General features: G+C 43.9%; 1 protein-coding gene across 1 annotated transcript in view; it reads left to right on the top strand.

Annotated features, from left to right (window-relative positions):
- LOC126215188 (ras-related protein Rab-8A) overlaps positions 1-22,456 on the top strand; it is a 256,673-nt gene that overhangs the window by 35,297 nt on the left and 198,920 nt on the right. The gene's annotated exons all lie outside the window — the stretch shown is intronic.

The following is a 22,456-nucleotide window of genomic DNA, read 5'->3' as shown; positions in this document are numbered from 1 at the left end:
AAAACGTCTGGACACTTACTCGCTGCAGCGTACTCTGACATGCACCAACACACCTCTGCCTATGTGGACTGCTGCCAGCGCCACCGTGCGACGACCGCAGGTCAAATGCACCGCATGGTCATACCCCGAGGTGATTTAAACCCCCAAACCGTCCACCAGAGCGTTGTTTCACCATGTATCAGCATTAGCCTTTATGAGCATTAGTGTAGTTCACCAAAGTCATGATATGGTCTGTCATGTGTGGGAAAGGCACTAGATGTCTGTATTTGGTCAAGGGAGCAATGCATGGTGCTGGTAAGGTGGCTACTACCTCAAATAAAACAGTGGTTCCCTAATGGAGAACCATTTGTGTTTATGCAGGACGAAACTCTATGTCACATAGAATGATCAGTAAAAACTCTTTTGCACCAAGAAAACGTCCCTTTGTAGACTAGGCCAAGAATTCGCCCTACCTGAACCCAACTGGAAATGTTTGGGAGCTGCTGAAAAGAGATGTGGCGAAGGAAACAATCATGACAAAAATTCCTCTCATTGAAAATATTGTTGCAGTCAGCAACATATGCAGGTCACTGTACAAGCCTGTATCAGCAGTATGACAAGGCGAATTGAAGCATTAATACCTACTAAAGGTGCTGTAACGAAGTATTAAGACCTTCGGTGTAGTTCTACTTACTGGACTTTTTTAAAAACAAATAACAATTACTCTGATGGGCCAAAGAAACTGGTACACCTACCTTATATTGTGTAGGGCCTCCGCGAGCACGCAGAAGTGCCACATCACGACATGGCATAGTCTCGACTAATGTGTGAAGTAGTGCTGGAGGGAACTGACACCATGAATCCTGCAGGGCTGTCCGTAAATCCGTGAGAGTACGAGGGGGTGGAGATCTCACCTGAACAGCACCTTGCAATACATCCCAGATATGCTCAATAATGTTAATGTCTGGGGAGTTTGGTGGACAGCGGAAGTGTTTAAATACATAAGAGTGTTCCTGGATCCACTCTGTAGCAATTCTGGACGCGTGTGGTGTTCCATTGTCCTGCTGGAATTGCCGAACTCCATCGGAATGCACAATGGATGCAGATGATCAGACAGGGTGCGTATGTATGTGTGACCTGTCAGAGTTGTATCAGGGTTCCCATATCACTCCAACTGCTTACGCCACACACCATGCAGAATCTCCACCAGCTTGAACTTTCTCCTGCTTACACGCATGGTCTATGTATGCATTCACGAGGTTGTCTCCATACCCGTATACGCCCATCCGCTCGATACAATTTGAAACGAGAATCGTCCAACAACGCAACATGTTTCCACTCATCAACAGTCCAAATGTCAGTGATGACAAGCCCAGGTAAGGCGTAAAAATTTGTGTCGTGCACTCATCGAGTGTACACGAGTGAGCCGTTGCCTCCGAAAGCCCATATCGATGGTGTTTTGATTAATGGTTCGCACGCTGACACTTGTTAATGGCCCGGTATTGAAATCTGCAACAATTTGCGGAAGGGTCGCACTTCTGTCACCTTGAACGATTCTCTTCCGCCGTCGTTGGTCCCGTTCTTGCAGGATCTTTCTGAAGCGCCAGTGATTTCGGAGATTTGAGGTTTTACTGGGTTCCCGATATTCACAGTACACTCGTGGAACGGTCGTACGGGAAAATCCCCAGTTCATCGCTACCTCGGAGGTGCTTTGTCCCATCACCCGTGTGCCGACCATAACACCACGTTCAAACTCACTTAAATCTTGATAACCTGCCATTGTAGCAGCACTAAGCGATCTAACAACTGCGACAAATACTTATTTTGGCGTTGCCGACCGCAGCGCCATGTTCTTCCTGTTTACATATCTCTGTACTTGAAAACACATGCCTATACCAGTTTCATTGCCTCTTCAGTGCAATATTAAAACTGTTTTGTTTGCCAGTTATTAATAATCTGTGGTGTTTAAAGGAAATAAGTCGCAGTTAGACTGATCAAAATAACCTTTGCGGCTTTTTTTACCTCCTAAATTCGTATTACGAGTTTTTTATAAGTACATAGACCGGTTTATTTCTACAATGGTTTACATTAGTTTACAGCTTGAACATTTAGCTATTTTTCGACATAATCACCATTTCTGTTGATGCATTTTTGTAGACGCTGTGGCGGTTTTTGTATGCTCATGTCATACCAGCTCGCCGCCATGCTGTTCAGAAAGTTATGAACCTCTTCTTTCACCTCGTCATCGGAGCTGAATCGCTTTCCGACCAAACGTTCTTTTAACCTAGGGAACAGGTGATAGTCACTGGGCGCCAAGTCAGGTTCATAGGGTGGGTGGGTGATTATGTTCCACTGAAACTGTTGCAGGAGAGCAACGGTTTGCCGAGCGATGTGTGGGCGAGCGTTGTCATGGAGAATGTGTACGCCCTTGCTCAGCATTCCTCTTCTCCGGTTCTGAATTGCCCGTCTGAGTTTTTCCAGAGTCTCACAGTACCTGTCAGCGTTAATTGTGGTCTCAGCGATTCAGCTCGGACGAGGAGGTGAAAGGAGAGGTTCATAACTTTCTGAACAACATGGCGGCGAGCTGGTATGACATGTGCTTAGAAACACTGCCAGAGCGTCTACAAAAATGCATCGGCAGAAATTGTGTTATGTTGAAAAATGTTCAAGCTATAAACTGATGTAAATCATTGTAGAAATAAACAGGTCTATGTACTTATAAAAAATAGGAGACCTTACTTTTGGGATTACCCTCGTATGTTAAAAATTCAAGGTTCACCTAATAATGTGGCTAGCTACGGTATGTCTCAAATTATTACATATTTAACCCGGACATATTGATAATACGCCCTCCTGTATGTCCACATCTTTTTGAATGATAACCATCAGCTGTTTTATTACTACCGACGTTAAAATGTCCGCTAAAGCGGCAGTAGTAAACGTGTTTCGCATCTCGCTGAAGAACCCGGGCGTCTGACGCCGAATTGTGCCCTTGATCCTGCGTACTGCCGGCTTCCATCACGAAAGATTAGATTAGATTAATTATTCATTCCATAGACCCATAAAAGAGGGAATCGTCCTGGGTGTGGAACATGTCAGATAAACACATTACAAAAATGTAATTAGAAAAACTTGAGTTTCGTTAATTTTAATTATCCTCAGTCAATAAACAGTAAAAATTATGTACATGAATTAAATTTAAACTTTTTATATTTACAGGTTTAATACTTACATCTGCTTTCATTAAATACATCATTCAGACATTTGCTAGTTTCTTGGCTATTACAACCAAGTATTGTCAAAAATTAAAGTAAATTATTCATTTCAGTGATCCTCAGTTAAGAACAGTCAGATCATGTACAAGATTTAAAATTAAACTTCCACTATTTACAGACTTAAGGCCTACATCTACTTTCCATACACCCATCGTTCACACAGTAGGTAGTTACTTGGCTGTTACAACCAAGTATTGTCAAAAATTAAAGTATAATAAATTTTCATTAAAATGGTCTACTGTACTTGCTGAGAAACTTATGGATGGAATAGAAGTAGTTGGCCACCAAAAATTCTTTTAAATCATGTTTAAATTGTGCCTTGTCTGAAACTAAACTCTTGATGGTTGCTGGTAACTTATTGAAAACATGCATTGCTGAATACTATACTCATTTCTGAACAAGAGTGTTTTAAATCTTTATGTATATTGTTCTAATTCCTAGTATTGATACTGTTTACTAAGCACTTAGTTGGAAAAAGAGATGTATTATTTACAACAAACTTCATTAACGAATAAATATACTGAGGAGCTGTGGTAATATGCCCAATTCTTTGAGTAGGTTTCGACATGGTGTTCGTGGATTTACACTACTCATTTCTCTTATTATACGCTTCTGTACTCTAAAAAATTTTTCTCTGTTTGTGGAGTTACCCCGAAATATGATCCCATATGACATAATGGAGTGAAAATAAGCAAAATATGCCAGTTTTTTTATGTTTATATCTCCTATGTCTGACATCATTCGCATTGCAAATACAGACTTGTTTAGGCACTTTAGCAGTTCGTTAGTAAGTTGCTTTCAACTGAATTTATTATCAAGTTGCAATCCCAAGAATTTTACACTCTCAACTTCTCCTATTTCCGTGTCATCATATTTTATACACACACCAGAAGGAAATCTCTTGGAAGTTCTGAACTGCATATAGTGGGTCTTTTCAGAGTTTAATGACAGTGAATTGGCTATGAACCACTTATTAATGTCAGTAAAAATTTTATTAGCTGCCCTTTCTAAATTTATATTTGATTTATTATTTATTGCAATGTTTGTATCATCTGCAAATAATACAGACTTGGCATCTGGTAATGTAACAGATGACAGGTCATTAATGTACACAAGAAACAGTAGTGGACCTAGTATGGAACCTTTGGGAACACCACATGTAATTTCTTCCCAGTCAGATGACGTCTTGCCCACTGCTGAAGTGTTACGAAATGACACCCTTTGTTTTCTATTAGTAAGGTATGACTGAAACCACTTTGCAGCACTACCAGTGACGCCATAATATTTTAATTTACTTAAAAGAATGCTTTGGTTCACACAGCCAAACGCCTTTGACAGTTCACAGAATATGCCAGTTGCCTCTAATTTGTTGTCCAATGAACCAAGGACATTTTCGCTGTAAGTGTAAATAGCTTTCTCTATATCAGAACCCTTAAGAAACCCAAACTGTGACTTTGACAGTATGTTATTTTCACTAAGGTGCTTAAATAGACGCTTGAACATAACCTTTTCAAAGATTTTTGAAAGAACTGCCAAAAGTGAGATCGGTCGGTAATTTGACGGCATTTCTTTGTCCCCTTTCTTGTGGAGAGGTATGACTTCAGCATATTTAAGCCAGTCCGGAAATGCTCAGCGATATTTAGAGCAGCAATCTTTGCTGCGATTGAAGTCGCTATTCGCAATGGATCATTCGCCAATATCGCTCCTCGGAGCTATAAAGACGAAAGTTTAATAACTGAGGTTTTTAAAAGAGCAGACAACGGAGACGGCTTATTAGACAGCTCGCAATATTGGTCCTTCTAGTAGACTTCTTTCCGTCCTTCTTGGGCTCAGACACACGTATCTGCGAACAGCTAGCAACAACAACCGCCCAACCAGACAACAGGCGAGATCGCGACGGTAGCCAACGGTTACTGCTAATTGTTCTTGTAAACAGCATACCATACAAGCGATCCAGTTGAGTTTATACCTGCGGTTACTCATACTCTAGGTACTTGGTCTATGCACGGCTCTCTTTTATTTATTTATTTATTTATTTATTTATTGTTCCGTGGGACCACATTTAGGAGAAGTCTCCATGGTCATGGAACGAGTCAATACATGAAATTATAACACGATCGTAGAAACAGAATGAAATGAAATATAAGAAACATATTTAGGCGACAAGTCGTTAGTTTAAATAAAGAAAATCAAGAATGTAACACTGGAATTTGCTTAATTTTTTAGCTCTTCCAGGAGCTCCTCGACAGAATAGGAGTGAGCCATGAGGAAACTCTTCAGTTTAGACTTAAAAGTGTTTGGGCTACTGCTAAGGTTTTTGAGTTCTTGTGGTAGCTTATTGAAAATGGATGCAGCAGAATACTGCACTTCTTTCTGCACAAGAGTCAAGGAAGTGCATTCCACATGCAGATTTGATTTCTGCCTAGTAGTAACTGAGTGAAAGCTGCTAACTCTTGGGAATAAGCTAATATTGCTAACAACAAACGACATTAAAGAAAATACATACTGTGAGGGCAATGTCAAAATTCCCAGACTATTGAATAGGGGTCGACAAGAGGTTTTCGAACTTACACCATACATAGCTCGAACAGCCCGTTTTTGAGCCAAAAATACCCTTTTTGAATCAGAAGAATTACCCCAAAAAATAATACCATATGACATAAGCGTATGAAAATATGCGAAGTATACTACTTTTCGTGTTGAAATGTCACTTATTTCAGATACTGTTCTAATGGTAAATAAAGCGGCATTTAGTTTCTGAACAAGATCCTGAACATGGGCTTTCCACAACAACTTACTATCTATCCATACGCCTAGGAACTTGAACTGTTCCGTCTCGCTTATAACATGCCCATTCTGTCTGATTAAAATGTCAGTTCTTGTTGAATTGTGAGTTAGAAACTGTAAAAACTGTTCTTTAAAAAGAATAGTTCGATGTAATCACAGGGTCGAGCCCCACACACATGCTTTCATGCCCCTCAGCTAATTCACTGCAAACAAAAGACCTGTAGCTGTGATGCTGCAGTCAAATAGTCTAGAACAGTGGTTCCCAACAAGTGGTCCGCCGACCCTTAGGGGTTTGCGAGCTATGCCGCAGGGGTCCGCAAGATAGTATTAGAATAAAAAAAAACATATTAAATATATTTCGTATGATAACAGATTTTTTGTTTTGGCCGCTTCCTGCATGAGCAGAGCTTTAGCGAACGCCAACTTCTACGTCTATTCAGCGTCTTCCTAGAGCCAACTGACACTAGCACACTCTAGCGCAAAACTAGAATTAGATAGAGGCAAATAGTTCTGCTGTAAGCCGTTAGACTGCGCGCCCTGCCTCTTTGCAGATGACAACTGACAGTCACTTTAGGCAGAAACTCGCATTTCAGACGACAATCGGCCATTGTTAATTTATTGCCAGTGCTTTCATAGACCGTGCTGTTTACATATTCAATATTCTGTATTAAAACAGTAGTGTCTGTTAAGCGTTCATGAAAAACAAATAGAGGAATCGGCTCGACATGCGGTCGGGTTTCAGAGTGAAAGTTTCAAGTCTGGAACCTAATCTTTCAGAAATAATGGACTCAGAGGTCAGACTGAACTCATCTCATTATTGTTGTTGTTGTGGTTTTGAAAACTGAGACTGGTTTGGTGCAGCTTTCCATGCTACTCTATCCTGCGCAAGCTTTTTCATCTCCCAGTAACTACTGCAGTCTACATCCTTCTGAATCTGCTTAGTGTACTCATCTCTTGGCCTCCATCTACGATTTTTACCCTCCACGCTGCCCTCCAATACTAAATTGGTGATCCCTTGATGCCTCAGAACATGTCCTACCAACCGATCCCTTCTTCTAGTCAAGTTGTGCCACAAATTTCTCTTCTCCCCAATCCTATTCAATACCTCCTCATTAATTATGTGATCTACCCATCTTCTGTAGCACCACATTTCAAAAGCTTCTATTCTCTTCTTGTGCAAACGGTTTATCGTCCATGTTTCACTTCCATACATGGCTACACTCCATACAAATACTTTCAGAAGCGACTTGCTGACACTTAAATCTATACTCGATGTTAACAAATTTCTCTTCTTCAGAAACGCTTTCCTTGCCATTGCCAGTCTACACTTTATATCCTCTCCACTTCGAACATCATCAGTTATTTTGCTCCCCAAACAGCAAAACTCCTTTACTACTTTAAGTGTCTCATTAAGAACCGAAAATTAAAACTAACTGTATACTGATGGACTACTCTGTTGTAACTGTATTTTTTCAAATAAATAATACCTTCTATGATATTAGTGTTTTCATATTTTTCACATGTCTACTCAATGCAATCTCAAGTGTAGTACACTTGAAAGACCAGCACAATCAGTTTTAATTTTTTCCTGTCATTTTCAGTTCATACTCAATTTTTATTTTTTTAAGGAGTTCGTTATACTAAACACCCAGATTTGAAGACGAAGATTTTGAGCAATAATCAAAAATTTAAGAATAACAATGATGGCTAAATTGAAAAAGTTTTAAGCTCAATATTTTTTCAATAATGAATATGTCAATGTTTTTATAAATACCAAAAATAGGAAACGTATAAAAAGACTCTTAATTTGGCTTTTTTTTAGGTACTTGATACTGTGATATGACAAGGTACCAATCATGCTCGATGAGGGGGTCCTCAAGAAAATTTTGTTGCGAACCCCTTGTCTAGAAGGAACCTAAACATATCCTGGACAGGACAACAACTGACCAACTGCGATACCCCAAAATACCTGGGAGTAAAGCTAGACCGTTCCCTCCACTGCAAGGACACAAAAATGAAAGTATCTGCTAGGAACAACATCATTCGGAAACTGACAGGTAACAATTGGGGGAGCACAAGCAGATGTTCTTCGCACATCTGCATTGTACTTATGCTTCTCCGCTGCTAAATATGCAGCATCCGTGTGGCAGAACTCCACCATGCCAAACAAGTGGACATTTCCCTCAATTAAACAGGACGCACTGTCACTGGTTGATTTCGGGCAACTCCTACTAATAAAGTATATCATCTCATGGGCATAGCACCTACACGTATCAGAAGAAGAACGGTAGCAGAAAAAGAGAAGCGGAAGCAGGAGACAGATCCAAGACACCCCTTGTTCGCATATGAATACCAACATCCAAGATTAAGGTCAAGAAAGAGTTTCCTCAGTTCAACAGAATCACTTTTAATGTCACCTGCAAATCGTCGAATGCTGCTTTGGCGTAATTCACCATCGGAGAGGTACTGGAACAACCCTAAAGAAGAGCTTGCTAAAGAACGTCACCTCCCACATAAAACATGGAAGGTCCTCAACAGGCTGTGAACTGGTGTATCCCGATGCAAGATCAATTTGAAGAAATGGGGTTTCTCTCCAGAATACGAACTATGCAAATGTGGCGAACAGCAAGACCACCAACACCTGCTCAGCTGTAGAAACCTCCCAGCCCCATGCCCGATGGGCCGGCCAGTGTGGCCGAGCGGTTCTAGGCGCTTCAGTCTGGAACCGCGCGACCGCTACGGTCGCAGGTTCGAATCCTGCCTCGGGCATGGGTGTATGTGATGTCCTTAGGTTACTTAGGTTTAAGTTGTTTTAAGTTCTAGGGGACTGATGACCTCAGATGTTAAAGTCCCATAGTGCTCAGAGCCCATGCCTGATGGACGATCTGGTTATCGCCAATGATACAGCAGTTCAAACGGCAGAATTTTGGATGCCATATGGAATTTAATCATGTGCTTGTATTGTTTGTAAATTGCTATCGGTTATATATGTACACTCCTGGAAATGGAAAAAAGAACACATTGACACCGGTGTGTCAGACCCACCATACTTGCTCCGGACACTGCGAGAGGGCTGTACAAGCAATGATCACACGCACGGCACAGCGGACACACCAGGAACCGCGGTGTTGGCCGTCGAATGGCGCTAGCTGCGCAGCATTTGTGCACCGCCGCCGTCAGTGTCAGCCAGTTTGCCGTGGCATACGGAGCTCCATCGCAGTCTTTAACACTGGTAGCATGCCGCGACAGCGTGGACGTGAACCGTATGTGCAGTTGACGGACTTTGAGCGAGGGCGTATAGTGGGCATGCGGGAGGCCGGGTGGACGTACCGCCGAATTGCTCAACACGTGGGGCGTGAGGTCTCCACAGTACATCGATGTTGTCGCCAGTGGTCGGCGGAAGGTGCACGTGCCCGTCGACCTGGGACCGGACCGCAGCGACGCACGGATGCACGCCAAGACCGTAGCATCCTACGCAGTGCCGTAGGGGACCGCACCGCCACTTCCCAGCAAATTAGGGACACTGTTGCTCCTGAGGTATCGGCGAGGACCATTCGCAACCGTCTCCATGAAGCTGGGCTACGGTCCCGCACACCGTTAGGCCGTCTTCCGCTCACGCCCCAACATCGTGCAGCCCGCCTCCAGTGGTGTCGCGACAGGCGTGAATGGAGGGACGAATGGAGACGTGTCGTCTTCAGCGATGAGAGTCGCTTCTGCCTTGGTGCCAATGATGGTCGTATGCGTGTTTGGCGCCGTGCAGGTGAGCGCCACAATCAGGACTGCATACGACCGAGGCACACAGGGCCAACACCCGGCATCATGGTGTGGGGAGCGATCTCCTACACTGGCCGTACACCACTGGTGATCGTCGAGGGGACACTGAATTGTGCACGGTACATCCAAACCGTCATCGAACCCATCGTTCTACCATTCCTAGACCGGCAAGGGAACTTGTGTTCCAACAGGACAATGCACGTCCGCATGTATCCCGTGCCACCCAACGTGCTCTAGAAGGTGTAAGTCAACTACCCTGGCCAGCAAGATCTCCGGATCTGTTCCCCATTGAGCATGTTTGGGACTGGATGAAGCGTCGTCTCACGCGGTCTGCACGTCCAGCACGAACGCTGGTCCAACTGAGGCGCCAGGTGGAAATGGCATGGCAAGCCGTTCCACAGGACTACATCCAGCATCTCTACGATCGTCTCCATGGGAGAATAGCAGCCTGCATTGCTGCGAAAGGTGGACATACACTGTACTAGTGCCGACATTGTGCATGCTCTGTTGCCTGTGTGTATGTGCCTGTGGTTCTGTCAGTGTGATCATGTGATGTATCTGACCCCAGGAATGTGTCAATAAAGTTTCCCCTTCCTGGGACAATGAATTCACGGTGTTCTTATTTCAATTTCCAGGAGTGTATGTATGTTATGTTCTGGACACGAAGAAATAAAATAAGTCGGCCAGAATTTCTGGTTAATAAAATAAACACATAAAAGTTAAATGAATAAGTTAATAACAAGGGTTCCATTCTAATATTTGTGAAAAATGAAATGAGCGTATGGCATCGTTGGCCGGGAGGCCCCTATTCGGGGAAGTTCGGCCACCAAGTGCAAGTCTTATTTCATTCGACGCCACGTTGGGCGACTTGCGCGCCGGAGATGAGGATGAAATCATGATGAGGATAACACAATACCCAGTCCACGAGCGGAGAAAATCTCCAACCCGGCCGGGAATCGAACCCGGGCCCACTTGCATGGGAGGTGAGCACGTTACCGCCCAGCTAAGCAGGTGGACCCTGATATCTGTAATTGGTGTAGATGACAGAGATTATGTTGAATATGTTTATTCAAGAAAGGTCATTTCAAATAAACTTGAAGTGCCCCTATACTAATAGGATGAGGAATTCCGCCTTATGCAGGACACCTTTTCAATTTCGTTTTAGCCAGACATGTTTCAGCACTTTTTGTGCTATCTTCAGTGTGTTATTTTATTTTGTTGCTTATGTTGGTAGGTAGTCTGATACAAACTTACAGCTTGTCGTGGCTTTGATGTTGTAGTGTTTTCTCATATGTTTTTGGGGAGGTGAATACGCTGATTCCTGTGACTTGTGGTCGTTTGACAACCAACTTTCTACGAATTTTCAAACATGGCATTACGTAATGGCGGCGAAAACTATGCCCATATTTGAAAATTCGTAGAAAGTGCGTTGTCAATCGACCATAAGTCACAGAAATTAGCGTATTCACCTCCCCAAAAACATATGAGAAAACACTACAACATCAAAGGCATGACAAGTTGTAGATTGTGTAGCAGACCAGCAGGCAACATAAATACCCAGTTGCTTCATGTAAGTAAGAAAGTAAAATAACCCACTGAAGATAGCACAAAAAGGGCTGAAACATGTCTGGCTAAAAAGAAACTGGAAAGGTGTCTTGCATAAGGCGGAATTCCTCGTCCTATTTTCATATCAAGTATGGACATAAGAAGAACCGTAACATCACAAGATGATTATGCCCTTATGGTGTTTACTTAAAACACAGACAGGAAATACCATTATAAAATGCAGTAAAGTTCGTTGGAGCACTGTAAGATGGTAGCAAAATCCACAGGCTAAATAGTCATGAAAAGTGCACGAAAACTAATCACCAATTCAAAATAGTTCAGAGTTCAAAATGTTCAAATGTGTGTGAATTTCTAAGGGACCAAACTGCGTAGGTCATCGGTCCCTAGACTTACACATCACTTAAACTAACCTATGCTAAGAACAATACACACACACATTCTCGAGGGAGGACTCTAACCTCCGTCGGGAGGGGCCGCGCAGTCAGTTCAGAGTTCAACGAAGACCTATAAAGCATGAAGTCCTTTCAGAAGTTGAAGTACAAGGGGCGTTTGGATAGTCCGTGAAAAATAAAAACTACTTACGTGTTTCGGGTAAACCTTTTTATTTTTTGGCATAATATCCTTTAGACTTATACACTTTGGCTAACGCTGTTCTAATTTGTTGAACCCTTCTGAATAATAGGAATTGTCCAAGTCTGCAAAATAGCTATTGGTTGCTGCAATCACCTCCTCGTTTGAATAAAATCTGTCTCGCCAGCCATTTCTTCAAATTGGGGAACAAATAGCAGTCCGAGGGAACCAAGTCTGGAGAATAGGGGAGATGTGAAACGAGCTGATATCCTATTTACATTAATTTTGCGACCACAACTGCTGAGGTGTGTGCTGGTATATTGTCATGATAGAAAAGGACTTTTTTGCGGTCCAATCGCTGGCGTTTTTCATGCAGCTCGGTTTTCAAACGGTCCAATAACGATGAATAATATGCACCTGTAATAGTTTAACCCTTTTCCAGATAGTCGATGAGGATTATCCCTTGCGAATCCCAAAAGACAGTCGTCATAACCTTTCCGGCCGAAGGAATGGTCTACGCCTTTTTTGGTGCAGATTCTCCCTTGGTAACCCATCGTTTAGATTGTTGTTTGGTCTCAGGAGTATACTAATGTATCCATGTTTCATCCACAGTGACGAAACGACGCTTTAAGTCCTGCGGATTCTTCCTGAACAGCTGAAAACCATCCTTGCAACACTTCACACGATTACGTTTTTGATCAATTGTGAACAATCGCGGAACCCATCTTGCAGATAGCTTTCTCATGTCCAAATGTTTACGCAAAATATTATGTAGCCGTTCATTCGAGATGCCCACAGCACTAGCAACCTCACACACCTTAACACTTCTGTCATCCATCACGATATCATGGATTTTATCAACGATTTCTGGAGCCGTATCCTCCACAGGGCGTCCAGAACGTTCAGCATCACTTGTGCCCATATGGCCACTCCAAAAATTTTGAAACCACTTATTAACTGTTCTAATCGAGGGGGCAGAATCGCCGGAATGTTTATCAAGCTTCTCTTTAGTCTCCTGAGGCGTTTTGCCTTTGATAAAGTAATGTTTAATCACCACACGAAATTCTTTTTCGTCCATTTTTCGAGAATCACTCGACTTCCTTGATTCACACGAATGCCAAACACAAAGAAATAGACAAATATGGCTGAAAATCGGTGTGCGTTCTTTCCAAAGATGCTACTAACTAAACGTGACCTCGATACGCTCCGGTGGTGCCATCTCTCTGACTTTGCACGGACTTTTCAAACGCCCCTCGTATGGTAGTGGCTGTTCACCGCCCAGAATCCATTACCGATACATCCAAATCGTGCACATCAGCACATTCATGTCTGTCTCCTTCCAGCACAAACGTAAAAATGCCCAGAATCACTCCTTTGAGCTCTTCACTCGAAAAGCTCCAGTGTCCTTGACTCACCAGTGTTCTGCTACAGCCTGCTTTTCCATTGGTTGAAGATCGTCCCCACTATACATTGTTCTTGAGCTCTGGAGCCATGATCTGACTCAACATGACTACTTCCCAGACTGACTAGTACATTACAACAATATTTAAATAAAGAAATGTCATCAACATTTGGTTACTGGGTTGAGTTGGGTTGATTTGGGGGAGGAGACCAAACTGCGCGGTCATCAGTCTCATCGGATAGGGAAGGATGGGGAAGGAAGTCGGCTGTGCCCTTTCAAAGGAACCATCCCGGCATTTGCCCGAGGCGATTTAGAGAAATTTCGGAAAACCTAAATCAGGATGGCCGGACGCGGGATTGAACCGTCGTCCTCCCGAATGAGAGTCCAGTGTGCTAACCACTGCGTCACCTCGCTCAGTATTTGGTTACTCTCAGGTCACTTACAGTAAATATAACTAACAGTTAGTTCATAAATAAAAAGTTAGTATTCCTGCGCAAATGTACACTCTTTAAAAGACAAGGAATTGTTATTAAATATTGTTTAAATAATTACTTATGCCTTCTTGACAGGAGCGTCTTTTGCTTCTCTTTTCAGTTGTGGAGTACGCTAATACACGTGACTCGCCACTTTTAAATTACTACAAATTTTTAATACCAGTTGCAATGAACGTTTCAAAAAAGTTACTGGAGAAATATTAAACTGTTCATTAAATAACTACACAAGTATGACCATGTGTGTTCTTGTTGTATTCGTTTGCTGTGTAATTGTGGAGAAAATGATGTTCTGACAAACATTTGCATAATAAAACGCTGTAAAACGTCATAACTCAATAAATAAGCTAGATACAGGTGAATGGCTATTTAGGATGATAGCTATCGTGCAGTGTTATCATTTGAGATATCATTTGGTGAAACCGCATGAAGCATTTAAAAACTGTTAATTCAGAGGTTCATTATGAAAATATTTAGTCATAGTTGTTTTAAAGATTTTGGAATTATTGTTGTGCCATCGAATACACGCCATTTTTCTGGGGTCGCTAGTGTATTCAGATTTGTATTAATATTTGATTGTAAATTATTGTGTTGTTGTTGGTGTGGTCTTCAGTCCAGAGACTGGTTTGATGCAGCTCTCCATGCTACTCTATTCTGTGCAAGCTTCTTCATCTCCCAGTACCTACTGCAGCCTACATCCTTCTGACTCTGCTTAGTGTATTCATCTCTTGGTCTCCCTCTACGATTTTTACCCTCCACGCTGCCCTCCAGTACTAAATTGGTGCTCCCTTGATGCCTCAAAATATGCCCTACCAACCAATCCCTTCTTGTAGTCAAGTTGTGACACAAATTTCTCTTCTGCCCAATTCTATTCAATACCTCCTCGTTAGTTATGTGATCTACCCATCTATTCTTCAGCATTCTTATATAGCACCACATTTCGAAAACTTCTATTCTCTTCTTCTCTGAACTATTTATCGTCCACATTTCACTTCCATACATGGCTACACTCCATACAAATACTTTCAGAAACGACTTCCTGACACTTAAATCTATACTCGATGTTAACAAATTTCTCTTCTTGAGAAACGCTTTCCTTGCCATTGCCAGTCTACATTTTATATCTTCTCTACTTAGACCATCATCAGTTATTTTGCTCCCCAAATAGCAAAACTCCTTTACTACTTTAAGTGTCTCATTTCCTAACCTAATTCCCTCAGCATCACCCGATTTAATTCGACTACATTCCTTTATCCTCGTTTTGCTTTTATTGATGTTCATCTTATATCCTCCTTTCAAGACACTGTCCATTCCGTTGAACTGCTCTTCCAAGTCCTTTGCTGTCTCTGACAGAATAACAATGTCATCGGCGAAGCTCAAAGTTTTTATTTCTTTTCCATGGACAACCAACAACTAGGTGTAACGAAAAGTCAAATTACCAAAAAATCCTCAATTGATACCGAAATCTCCTCCGGCGCTTCTAGCACAATCGCAGCAGGCCGCGACCTCTCATGTCGCGCGTCTTCTCTCCACTGCACTCTGTGTCCGACCACTTCCGACTCCCCTCGACAACTGCTCGCTCGCTATTTTTTTTCCTTTATTGTGATTTGAACACCTTTACAAAAGGTGGGCTGTCAGCAGCATCCTATGCCGCTCTTCAGCCACAGGTTAACAATGAAAAAATATAAAGAAGACACAGAAAAGACTGAACAAATTGACGGGCAAAAGACAGTAGACACAGAATACAAAAAACACGAAGCCGTTCACACTCGACGAAAAACACACTAAAAACTGTCGGCACGGCGCACAAACACTGACGACTTCGACGGCACAGGTGAATGTAGGAGCGTGACGGCGAACACTAAACACAAACACGATGGCACACACACAAGAAACGGATGGCGATGATCTCCGGCGCGCGAATGTCCACATAGCGTGTACGAGTCTGGGGACTGCCAAGAGGGGAAGAAGTGCGTGGGGGAGGGAGAGGGGAGAGCAAGGATACCAATGGCAGAGGAGATGGTAGGAGGAATGGTGGTGTGGGGGTAGGGGAAGCCCGGGGGAGGGGTGGGGAGAAAGGGAGGAGGGAGGGAAGGGGGAGAGGGTGCCTATAGGAACAAACACAGGAAGAGGGAGGGAGGATCAAAGTTGGTAGGAGGGGTAGATGGAGGGGAGGAGGGCATCATCAGGGACGGGGAGCTGGCGGAAGCCACCTTGGGAGAGGGTATGAGAGTAGAGAGATGGAGAGCGGGTGGGACGTGGAAATACAGGTGCGGCAGCAGATGGGGGCGGGAGAGGATGGGAGAGACCAGAGGGTGAGGAGGATCGAGTTTTCGGGATGTGTAGAGGAAAAAGAGGCGGTGGGGGAATGGAATGAGATCGTACAGGATCTGCGTGGGGGAGGGGAGACGGATGCAATAGGTGAGGCGAAGAGCATGGCATTCTAGGATCTGAAGGGATTTGTAAAAGGCAGGGGGAGCGGAGATTCAGGCAGGGTGGGCGTAGCAATGGATAGGGCGAACGAGGGATTTATACGTATGGAGGATGGTGGAAGGATCCAGACCCCATGTACAGCGGGAAAGGAGCTTGAGGAGACGGAGTCGGGAGTGTGCCTTGGCTTGGATCGTCTGGAGGTGGGGGGTCCAGGAGAGGCGATGGTCGAGGGTGACTCTAAGGTACTTAAGGGTGGGGGTGAGGGTGATAGGACGGCCATAGATGGTAATGTAGAAATCGAGGAGGCGGAAGGAAGGGGTGGTTTTACCTACAATGATAGCCTGTCTCGCTCGCTACTACTCGCCATAATAATATCTCAACTATCAGTGCCGCACTGGCGGAATGTTACATGATACCATGTACTTATACGTTTGTGACTTTTACAGCGCCATCTATCACAAAGCGAAAAAGTGATCCAACTAAAACATTCATATTTCTTTACATACTACACGAATATGTAATAAAAAATGGGGGTTCCTATTTTAAAAAAACGCAGTTGATATCCGTTTGACCTATGGCAGCGCCATCTAGCGGGCCAACCGTAGCGCCATCTGGTTTCTCCCTTCAAGCTAGACAAGTTTCGTCTATGTAGTTTTTTCGTTTGATGCTTATTTCGTGAGATATTTGGCCCAGTCACTATCAATGGAGCACCCTGTATAAGAAATGGGGTTACGTTTTGTTCATTTTGTGTGTGTGAAACATCCCCTTTGAAAAATTCATGAATTACTGTGCTGGTTAACCCCTTACGTTATTTGATTTTCAAACAGCTGTGCAAAACTGAACGTACCCAGACAGTACTCTCTTTACTTATCCTGATCAACACTAAACTGACACACAATATTTTTAGCGCAACGCTATCTGACTTTCAAAAATCGCTACAAAAGAATGGCCCTGACTAACAATAACCTATACCTTTCATGAATCACTTACCTCACAAAAATCTTCGTTACTCGAACTACTGCAATACAGCGAGCGCCACTACTGCCAGCTAAATAAAAGATTCTAACTACTGATGGGACTAACTACTGATAGGCATAGTTAGCAAATGAAAGATTTTGATAGAGAACAAACAATGTATTTACCTTAATAGTGTTCAAAAGTCATAATATATATATATCAGTTCATGACATCCAGTATTACAAATTTACTCTCTCTGATGGACAAACGTCCAGATCGTCCGCTCTCAAAACTCCGCCATCTCACTCCCCACATCCACCTCTGCTGGCGGCTCACCTCCAACTGCGCAACGCTACGCGCTGTTCACATCCAACTGCCTAACAGTACACAAGCGAATATTCCAACAATGCAAACCAGCCAGAGACTGCACACAGCACAGCCAGTGATTTTCATACAGAGCGCTACGTGGCGTTACCAATATAAAAACCAAAACAGCCTACTTACATGAGTATGTTTATGATAATATGTATAAATACATTAAAAATGTTAAATCCTGCTGACTCATCAAATATGGGCTGTCTAGGAAACCTGCTTTCTCGGATCGCTAGACAATATTCAAACAAATCGTATTAATGAGTTTTGTCACAAAATGAGAAAACGCAATACTTAACTTCGTGTTACACAGATGTGTCCTAAGCAAAGGGTGACATAAGCAGTAAGCAAGTTTCTTCAGAATAGACAATGCTACATAGTAGAAACGAAATGACTGGTCTCTAAGCTATTCTTAACTGGACAGCGGCCAGTCGGTCGCGGCGCTTATGACCTCTTCGCATAGGGGCCGCTGCTGTTGCGTTGTCGTCCTGGAGAGGGGTCGGTCAGCATGTAATTGGCTGACGTCTTCTCACAGCCCATTCTGCTCCAACGTTCCCTACTGGCTTGCCGGTGCTAGACTTGCCGCCATAGAAAAAAATATTCCCCTCCATTTTTCGAATTGTGAAAATATCTCGGGAATCGAAAAATTTTGAGACGAACTTCTTCAATACAGTTTTCGACTGGCAAGAAACGCATTTGTATATAGCTGACTTCATGTTTATACCTATTTTTGTTAACGTATTTTTACAATACACAATTGAGCGCCGTTTTTCCCGAATTGGTTCTCCGACAGTCTATGGGTCATCTTTTTCTTCATTCAGGGTCACTAGGAAATCTAAACATGCGAAAATCGTCGTTGCAATAGTGCAGTTCGCAGCTGAGCAGCTACCCATAATTACGACAAATTCTTCAGTACCCTTAATTATAAATCTCCACTCGCATCGTGACTCGTATATAAACAAGTATGAATATCTATACTGTGGGGAAATCGTGCGGACATTTCACCTCAGATTACATGATTCTTACCACGAACTATGACGTCACTTCAGTTGCATGTGTGAACCTGGCTGTACAGGGTGGAGAAAAATTGTGTCACGAAGTTTTAACCCTGGATAGCTGATGCCAGTAGGAACGAAAATTACTAATGTTGTGTAGGTCGACAACGCACAATTTCCAAACTACAGAAACTTGGCGCCACGCGCTCCGATTGGCCATGGGATTGCCCTGTTGCCATTCGTCAGTTGACGGGCAGCGCCATGGTTGTCGGTTCACACATACAAACGTCCCTCGCCCCGTCACTGCCCTAACGTGATACGCACACGTGTCGAACAGGTCTTGCTGTTTGTCTCCACCTCACGTCAGAGGCATTCACACGTAAGTTTCTCTTCGGCGCACACAAACGTCACCTGCGATTTAGTCTTACAGTAAGCATGGCTGAACAGTATTCGTTTGAAGAACGAGATATGGTTTTTGTTTATGGACTAGCCAACTGTAATGCGCATGAAGCTCGATGGTTGTATGAGGAAGAGTACCCAGTAAGACGCCACCCACACCTACAAACGTTTACAGCAATTCACCAGCAACTTGGCGAAAGAGACTGGTTAGCAGGATATCGTGGTGATGCTGGAAGACCTCGAACACGATGGGATGCTCCATTTGAAGAAACTGTTCTCAAGCGCTTCGAGGAAGCTCCTACAATAAGTACTTGAGTGGTAGGACGTGACATGGGGGTTACTCATCAGCTAGTCTGGGAGGTTTCGAGGGATGACAGCCGACATCCATTTAGTTTCCACCGTCTCTGAGACCTAAATCCTGAGGCGGACTATGAACACAGGTTGTGGTTTTGTTGGACGTGTTGCACGAGATCCCGACTTCCCCGCCATTGTGTTGTTTACCATTGAGTGCATCTTCCATCAGAATGGCCTTTACAACACTCCTAACATTCATTACTAGACAAGAGGAAACGCTCACGTCACGTATGTCCACAGACACCAGGAACGATTTTCGTTCAACATTTGGGCAGGCATTGTGGGTGACCATCTGATTTGGCTGGTCTGTCTACCTCCTCGCCTTATTGGGGCAAATCACCTTCAATTTTTGTAAGAAACTCTGCCCGGCCTGCTGGAAGATGTTCCCCTGGACATACGGCTACACATGTGGTTCCAGCACGATAGGGCGCCCGCACATAACAGTCGTGCTGTGCGCGGATATTTAAATGAACTCTTCGATGGCCGAATAATTGGCAGAGGTGCTCCTAGGAGATGGCCCCATGATCACCAGACCTCATGCCACCGGACTTTTTCCTGTGGGGATTCTTCAAGGTTCTAGATCACCCACCTGGACACAAACCACCTAGGAATGAAGAGGCATTAATGGATCACATTCAACATGGCGCCAATCGCATCAGGGCAGTTCCAGGAATCTTTGAAAGAGTTACCGAGTTTGTGTCGCGTCAGAGAGTCGCCAGTTCGAGCACCTGCTTTAAGTAGACAGCGTCCTAGCTACAAAAAAGGCCTTTGTCAGGGCCGACACAATTTGTAGAAGACTTCCTGTACGCGAACTACAGCTGGTGACAGGTTTGCTCCCGGTATGTCTTGTAAGTGGACGTGTCAGAACTCTGGCGGATTCACCCCCAGAGTGGAAGGCTGGCGTGCTACCACCGAGCGTGTAGACAGCCATGGATACATCGCGATCCTCAGCAGGCAAAGCATTTGTGGTCATGCATTGTCCAGAACATGCGGCAACATGGCCTTCCCGCATGCACAGCTATCCCTTACTACTCAACTAAAAGTTTACGTCAGTGCCACCAGGTGGTAACACAATGCAGCAGACTTTTTTCCCCATTCGCTTCGTATAAATCCTGCTTGACAGCAGCACACTCCTCAGATATGCCAATTCACTCTCATGCAACACGTCCCAGAAACTACTGGCAAAACCCTAGCCTGTGTTCAAAATGGCTCTGAGCACTATAGGACTTAACATCTCAGGTCATCAGTCCCCTTGAACTTAAAACTACTTAAACCTAACTAAGGACATCACACACATCCATGCCCGAGGCAGGATTCGAATCTGCGACCGTAGTGGTCGCGCGGTTCCAGACTGAAGCGCCTAGAACCGCTAAACCCCACCGCCACAGGATTTATGTCTTGGACAGGGTGGAAACTAAATGGATGCTGGTCGTCATCCCTCGAAAACCTCCCAGGCTAGCTGATGAGTGACCCCCGTGTCGAGTCCAACCGCTCGAGCACTTGTTGTAGGGACTTCCTCGAAGTGCTTCAGAACAGCCTCTTCAAATGCAGCATCCTGTCGTGTTCGAGGTCTTCCAGCATCACCACGATATCCCACCAATGGCCTGTTTCGTGAAGTCTCTGGTGAATTGCTGTAAACGTTTGCCGGGTAGAGTAACGTCTTGCTGGGTACCATTCCTCATACAACCGTCGAGCTTCATGCGCATTACCGTCGGCTAGCCCGTAAACAAAAATGATATGTCGTTGTTCTTCAAACGAATACTGTGCCGCCATGCTTACTGTATGACTAAATCGCAGGTGCCGTTTGTGTGCTCCTAAGCGAAGCTTACGCGTGAATGCCTCTGGCGTGAGGTGGAGACGAACAGCAAGACCTGTTCGACACGTGTGCGTATCACGTTGGGGCAGTGGCGGGGCGAGGGACGTTTGTATGTGTGGACTGACAACTATAGCGCTGTCCGTCATCTGACAACAGCGCAATCCCACGGCCAATCGGAGCGCGTGGCGCCAAGTTTCAGTAGTTTAAAAATGGTGCGTTGTCGAGCTACACATTAGTAATTTTGGTTCCTACTGGTATCAGCTATCCAAGGTTAAAATTTCGTGACACAATTTTTCTCCACCCTGTACAGGCTGGTCCATTGATAGTGACCGGGCCAAATATCTCACGAAATAAGCATCAAACGAAAACACCACAAAGAAATAAACTCGTCTAGCTTGAAGGGGGAAACCAGATGGCGCTATGATTGGCCCGCTAGATACTGCTGCCATAGGTCAAACAGATATCAACTGCGTTTTTTTTTTAATATGTATCACCATTTTTTTAACATATTCGTGTAGTACTTAAGGGAATATGAATGTTTTAGTTGAATCACTTTTTTCACTTTGTGATAGATGGCGCTGTAATAGTCACAAACGTATAAGTACGTGGTATCACGTTTCATTCCGCCAGTGCGGACGGTATTTGCTTCGTGATACATTACCTGTGTTAAAATGGACCGTTTACCAATTGCGGATAAGGTCGATATCGTGTTGATGTTTGGCTATTGTGATCAAAATGCCCAACGGGAGTGTCCTATGTATGCTGCTCGGTATCCTGGACATCATCCAAGTGTCCGGACCGTTCGCCGGATAGTTACGCTATTTACGGAAACAGGAAGTGTTCAGCCACATGTGAAACGTCAACCACGACCTGCAACAAATGATCATGCCCAAGTAGGTGTTTTAGCTGCTGTCGCGGCTAATCCGCACATCAGTAGCAGACAAATTGCGCGAGAATCTGGAATCTCAAAAACGTCGGTGTTGAGAATGCTACATCAACATCGATTGCACCTGTACCACATTTCTATGCACCAGGAATTGCATGGCGACGACTTGAACGTCGTGTACAGTTCTGCCAGTGGGCACAAGAGAAAGTACGGGGCGATGACAGATTTTTTTTTGGACGTGTTCTATTTAGCGACGAAGCGTCATTCACTAACAGCGGTAACGTAAACCGGCATAATATGCACTACTGGGCAACGGAAAGTCCACGATGGCTGCGGCAAGTGGACCATCAGCGACCTTCGCGGGTTAATGTACGGTGCGGCATTATGGGAGGAAGGATAA

This window comes from Schistocerca nitens, chromosome 12, assembly GCF_023898315.1.
Source record: "Schistocerca nitens isolate TAMUIC-IGC-003100 chromosome 12, iqSchNite1.1, whole genome shotgun sequence".
Taxonomy (NCBI): Eukaryota; Metazoa; Arthropoda; class Insecta; order Orthoptera; family Acrididae; genus Schistocerca; species Schistocerca nitens.
This window is presented reverse-complemented; position numbering and strand designations above follow the sequence as displayed.